The sequence below is a fragment of the Pristiophorus japonicus genome, unplaced genomic scaffold, assembly GCF_044704955.1.
Source record: "Pristiophorus japonicus isolate sPriJap1 unplaced genomic scaffold, sPriJap1.hap1 HAP1_SCAFFOLD_33, whole genome shotgun sequence".
NCBI lineage: Eukaryota > Metazoa > Chordata > Chondrichthyes > Pristiophoridae > Pristiophorus > Pristiophorus japonicus.
In genome coordinates this window covers 10,583,600-10,590,002 of record NW_027253106.1, presented here as the reverse complement: position 1 = coordinate 10,590,002, position 6,403 = coordinate 10,583,600, and the positions used below count along the sequence as shown (strand labels likewise).

Sequence of the window (6,403 nt, the reverse complement as noted above, 5' to 3'; positions counted from 1 at the left end):
CCTTTCATAAATATGGAAACCAAAACTATACACTGTATTTCAGGTGTCGCCTCACAATACCGATATAACTGTAGCAAGACTTCCCTGCTGTTATACTCCATCTCCTTTGTAATAAACGCCATGATTCCATTGGCTTTCCTGATTATTTGCTGCAGCTGCATACTAACCTTTTGTGTTTCATACACAAGTACCCATAGTTCCCGCTGTATTGCGGCACGTTGCAATGTTTCTTCATTTAAATAATAGCTTGCTCTTTTCTGTCAAAGTTTATTTCTGTCAAATTGCATGACCTCACACTTTCCAACATTATACTCATACATTGCTTTTCATCACAACTTTTCATCGTCAGCAAACGTGGCTACGTTATACTCGGTCCCTTCTATCCAGTCGTTTATGCAGATTTAAAACTGAGATGAGAAGAAACGTATTTTCTATGGAATTCTCTCCCCCAGAGAGCCGTGGAGGCTGGGTCAATGAATATATAAAATCGGAGATGGACACATTTTTGAATGATCAGGGAGTAAAGGGTTATGGAGAGCGGGCAGGGAAGTGGAGCTGAGTCCTTGATTAGATTATCCATGATCTTATTCAATGGCGGAGCAGGCTCGAGGGGCCTAATAATCCTGCCCCTAATTCTTATGTTCTTATATACTTAAGAAAGTTCTGATCGCATCTGTGCCAACCAACTGTTCAGGTAATGCATTCCAAACCTGAACTAATTGGAGAATAATTAAACAATGTCCTCATCTCAACTCCGGTTCATTTGTCAAATAAATTGCTAATTTAAATCTGAGATTGATAGATTTTTACTGGATACTGGTGGGAATTGATTTGGAGTCAAAGCAGATAGATGAGTTATGTAATTTTCAAAAATTATCTCACTGAACGACTCGAGGGTTCAACGACCCCTGCTCTTATTTCCCATCAATCGGCAGAGCACCTCTTGTAAATGTAGGATCGCTTCCTGGAAATGTAAAATATAAATACAGAACCTTCCTTTCCAATGATTATAATATTTTAACAAGTTATCGTAATAGACACCATCCGCTAGTACTGGAGCTCAAACTCATGCCAACATTCGCACATTTGATGTTCAGTCCAAAACTTATTACTCACTCAGCCATCCTGACGATTGAAGCAAAAAATGCAATTTTCGACAATTCAGCAAAGTCATTCCACACCAAATACCAATCCATTGATAATGCCAGTGATTGGAAAGCTGCTGTTGAATAAAAGTAACATCAGTTACTTTTCAGTTTCCTGGCTCTCTATCTCCCTATCACTATGGTCGTCCAATCACTTTGGTCATCCATTCCCCACCAGGACGGCTTGAGGCCCCTCCGCTTCTTCTTTGAAAGGACGCTCAACCAATATCCATCCACCATCAATTCATCCGCCTGGCGGAACTTGATTTAAACTGGCATTGGACAACTTCTCCTTTGACTAAACACACTTACTCCAAATTAAATGTGTTGCTATGGTAACCCGCATGCGGCCTAGATATGCGTATAGTCCTACTCAGGTCTCATCCATCACCTCGTTTTCTGGAACATTGATGAATTTATCTGTGCCATTTCCAGCTTTAGCAATAAACAAGACGTTCAGTCACCTTTGCTTTAAATTTCCAACCTTCCCTGCCCTTCACATGGCCCATCTCAGACTCTTCCCTTACCCTCCTGATTTCGCTACCTCCATTGCTGGGGAGAGTCGGCCGACCAATATCTTTTATAACCCCACTGATTCCCACATCTACATAAATTCAACTTTATCCCACTCGCTTTCTACAAGGACTCTATTCCATTCTCCCAGTTTCTCCATCTTCATCGTATGTGCCCTGACGATGCCAAAGTCAATACCAGTGCTACCGATATGTAGGTAAATGATTCTCCAGCAAGAAAAACCCTCAACACGAGTGCACATGACCCTCAACCTTGCCCGGCACATTTCCCGCATTTCTGCTCTCATCCCTTCTCCTCCCTTCGCATAACCACGATAGGGTTCCACTTGTGCTTAGCATTTACTCCACGAACCGTCACATTCAATGGATCATCCTCCCCCATTGCTGACACATCCATCGTGGTCCTACCATTAAATACTTCTTACCCTCTCCTCTCTTTTCAGCAGTACAAAGGGACCAGTCTATCCGGCATGACGTGGTACACTATCCAATCACCACCAACAACGCTTTCCTTCCCACAGCACCTTCCCGAGCAAGCGCAGGAGAAGCAACACGTGGCCATTTCCTCCTCCCTTCCCACAGTCCAGGCCAGTATAGGTGAAACAACGTACTTGTACTTCTTTCAACATAGTGTATTCTATCGACTGAAATCTCTTCTACATTGGGGCGACCAGGCACATACTAGATGAGCACTTTACCGAGCAGCTCATTCAATCCGCAACGAGAACCCCAAGCTTTCGGTCGCCTGTCTCGTCCTCCTATACTGTTCCTATGAAGCTCAACGTAAGATGGAGGAACAGAAGCTCATCTTTCCATTCGGCATTTTACAGCCTTCCGGGCTCAAAGTTGAATTCAACAATTTCAGATTCTAACCACTGCTCCCATTTTCTCGGACAGTAGCTGTTCGTAATGATCTTGCTATTCCCTCTTACCCTTTCTATAACGCATATTTGTTTCTTGCAGTATCCCATTATCATGCACTTTTGCTTTTGTCATGAAATCTTTCCTGCTTTCCACCATGTCACCGGCCTTCCTTTTCGTTCCTTCCTCCCCTCCACCTTGCCCTGCTTAAGTATCTGCTTAAAACCTGTTACACATCCAACCTCTGACAGTTTTGATGAAATATCATCGACGTGAAACATTATCTCTGTTTCTCACTTCACTAATGCTGCTTGTCCTGCTGAATATGTTCAGCAATTTCTGTTGCATTTCCAATTCCCAGCATCCATAGTAAGTTGTTTCAGAAAAAATAACATCAGTGCTATGGATGAGAGGGTTCGTTATCAAGTGGTGATGTCGCCGTCCTGTAAACCGGAAAATGTGGGTTCAACTCCTGTCCGCGCTTTCATACAAGTGCCCGGAGGATCTCCTGTGGTTCCAAACAGCCCATAATTATCTCAAATGTTAATAGTTCAGCAAGTCCACTGACCCGAGAGTTTAAGAGCCATTGCATGTTTCTGAGTCCGTTAATGTTCCCAATCTTTTGCTAAATGTATTAATCTGAAGTCACGTGCAGAACATTATTATCCGTTTCCCACAGGACTAAACGAATCAAACCGAGGTAGGCAATGAGTATCCGAGAGTGCCAGAACTGAAGGAGACTTTTTGTCCCATCATGACTAAGCCGGCTTTGTGAAAATGCTATCCAATTAGACCCACTCCCTACACTTTCAACACAGCCCTGCAATTGATTCCTATCAAATGTTATCCAATTCACGTTTGATGGCAAGCATTTCAAGAAAATGTGATAATTCGCTACAATGTACATTCCTTGAAGGAATAATAACACACAACTAAAAATGTTCCAACCGTGGCTATCAAGAGAAATTAAAGATAGTATTAGATTCAAAGAAGAGATTAATAATATTGCCAAAAAGAGTAGTAAGCCTGAACATAAGGGGCTTTTTATAATTTAAAAAGCTCTATGCTTTCAGTCCCGGATCACGCTGTGTCTGTTTAAAAGGGATGTGCTCTCAGTGCCTGGTCAGTCTGTGTCTGTTTAAGAGGGATATGTTTTAAGTCCTGGGCCATTTTGTGTCTGTTAAAAAGGGATGTGCTGTCAGTCCTTGATCATGCTGTGTCTGTTTAAAAGGGTTGTGCTCTCAGTCCCGGATCATTCTGTGTTTGTCGAAATGGGACGTGCTATCTATCCTGGATCTTTCTTTGCCTGTTTAAAATGGATATTTTCACTGTCCCGGGTCATTCTGTGCCTGTGTAAAAGGGAAGAGCTCTCAGTCCGGGATCATTCTGTGTGTATGTAAAAGGGATGGGCTATCAGTCCCGGATCATTCTGTGTGTGTGTAAAAGGGATATTCTCTCTGTCCCGGATCATTCTGTGCCTGTTTAAATTGGATGTGCTGTCTGTCCTGGATCTTTCTTTGCCTGTTTAAAAGGGATATTTTCTCTGTCCCGGATCATTCTGTGTGTGTGTAAAAGTGATATTCTCTCAGTCCCGGATCATTCTGTGTATGTGTAAAACGGATGTGCTCTCTGTCCCAGATCATTCTGTGTATGTGTAAAAGGGATATTCTCTCAGTTCAGAATCATTCTGTGTTTGTGTAAAAGATATATTGTCTCAGTGCTGGATCATTCTTTGTGTGTGTAAAAGAGAAATTCTCTCAGTCCTGGATCATTCTGTGTTTGTGTAAAATTGATATGCTCTCAATCCGGCATCATTCGATGTTTGTGTCTGTTTCAATGGAGCGCGATTACAGTTGTGATTACCGAATATTTAATGTGATGTAATCGAAAGCGCATTTTGTTTACCTGCGTATGTGCGGACCCACTTTGCAATGCTTCTGTTCAGTAATTCAATATATGTTTATCTTTACGTGAAACATATCTTTCTCATAATAGTGACCCTGAAAAAGTTCACATTTCTCTTCACACCAATGCATATCATCGAATTATTGCATTTCATAGTATGGAAGGAGGCTATTCCGGCCCATCGTGTCTACGTTTGCCGAACAAGAGCTATCGAACCTCATCCCACTTTCCAGTACTTGTTCCGTACTCTTGTAGCTAACGACACTTTAAGTGCAAATCCAAGTACTTTTTTGCAACGTGGGCAGGGAATCTGCCTCGACCATCCTTTCAGCGGTGTGCTACAGAACCCTCTGGGTGAAAAATTGTCCCCACAAATCACCTCTCAGCCTCCTACCAATTACAATAAATTCATGCTTCCTCTTTGTTGACTGCTCTGCTAAGGGAAATAGGTCCGCCTTAACACCTCTACCTAGTCCACTTATAATTGTGTATGCCTGAATATCGTCTCTCCTCAGCATTCTCTGCTCCACAGAAAACTAACACAGCCTATCTAATCGTTCCTCATAGCTCAAGTTCTCTGTTCCAGGCAACATTCTCGTAAATCTCCTCTTTATTCTCTCCAATGCAATTACATCTTTCCTGTAATGTGCTGAAACAGTACTCTCGTGGTGGCCTAACTAGTGTTGTATGCAGTTCAAGCATAACCCTCCCGCTGTTGAATACTATGCCTCCACTGTTAAAAGCAAGTATTCCATATGCTTTATCAACCACATTATCTACCTCGCCTGCAACGTTCAGGGACCTGTGGAATTGCACTCCAAGGTCCATTTGTTCCACTACACTTCTTAATGTTCTACAATTTATTGTGTATTTTCTTGCCTTATTTTCCCATTAAAGTATATATTAATAATTTGAGACATGTCATGTGCTCAGTGTAGCAAGCTAGGGAAAAATGGTGAATTTGGATAAGAATTTTCAGGTGATTGACAAAAGAACCACATGCATCAAATATTTAACACACTACCCACGAGGATGGGACTGGACACACGTGTGCAGAATTCAATGGATTCACAGTCCATCGCGTTATCAAGTCGGTCACCTAGTCTCACAACACGATCAGCAATTCCGTTTATTTATTTTTGCATCTAAACAGAATTCCCCTGTGACAACGTGCCTTCACCGCTTGTCCTGCCCGTGCACCCAAATCGACAATATTGAAAATCTACAATCAGCTTCTGTAAGCAAAGGGCCTTCCGTTATTTCAAGTGAGCGACTTTCAGAAATGGTCGGTTTTGAGACAGATTCAGAATAGAAAAAAAGATGTTTCGCACAGTGAGTTAAATGACCGTGACAAGACCTCAATAGCATTGAAGCAAATCACCTTCATCATTCAGCCTCGCGCCAATGCCATCACCAGACAAACTGTTGCCGGGAGAATTGTGAGCAAAGTAAAGGAGTGCTATTGATTGTGGAAGGCAGAAAAAGCTGGGAGAAGAGGTGGGTTTGAAGGAGTAAATATGTGCCCACCGCTAAAAACGTAATATCTGTTTAATTTTGTAACGATAGATGTTTGGCTGTGTTCTATCAGCAGGTGCTGTAGTGAATAAAATAAATAAAGCGAGATGTGCCATGACTCGGATTCGAACCGAGGTTGCTGCGGCCACAACACAGAGTACTAACCACTATACGATCACGGCGCCACACACCAGCTGTCACGGCTTTTTTCTGATTGCAGCAAAGTTACACACGGCGCTGGTCAGAAAATATATAGTTTTTTGATGAGGCCAAATTCGACCCCGCCAGAAATTATAGCAACAGTGGTAAGCGACCAAGGCCACGCACTGAATAGGGCCTTAATCCAGAATGGGAACTAGTGCAACCCCTGTTACGTTTGAAACGATTGCAGCTCTGTTCCATGGCAAGAAACTCTCCCTTTGTGAATCATGAAGATAGTAAGTG

At 42.4% G+C, this 6,403-nt stretch overlaps 1 non-coding gene across 1 annotated transcript; it reads right to left on the bottom strand.

Annotated features, from left to right (window-relative positions):
* Nucleotides 1-6,069: 6,069 nt before the first annotated feature.
* trnah-gug (transfer RNA histidin (anticodon GUG)) lies at nucleotides 6,070-6,141 on the bottom strand. The gene has a single exon. It is a non-coding gene; the product is annotated as a tRNA-His (tRNA).
* Between the last annotated feature and the right edge of the window lie 262 nt (nucleotides 6,142-6,403).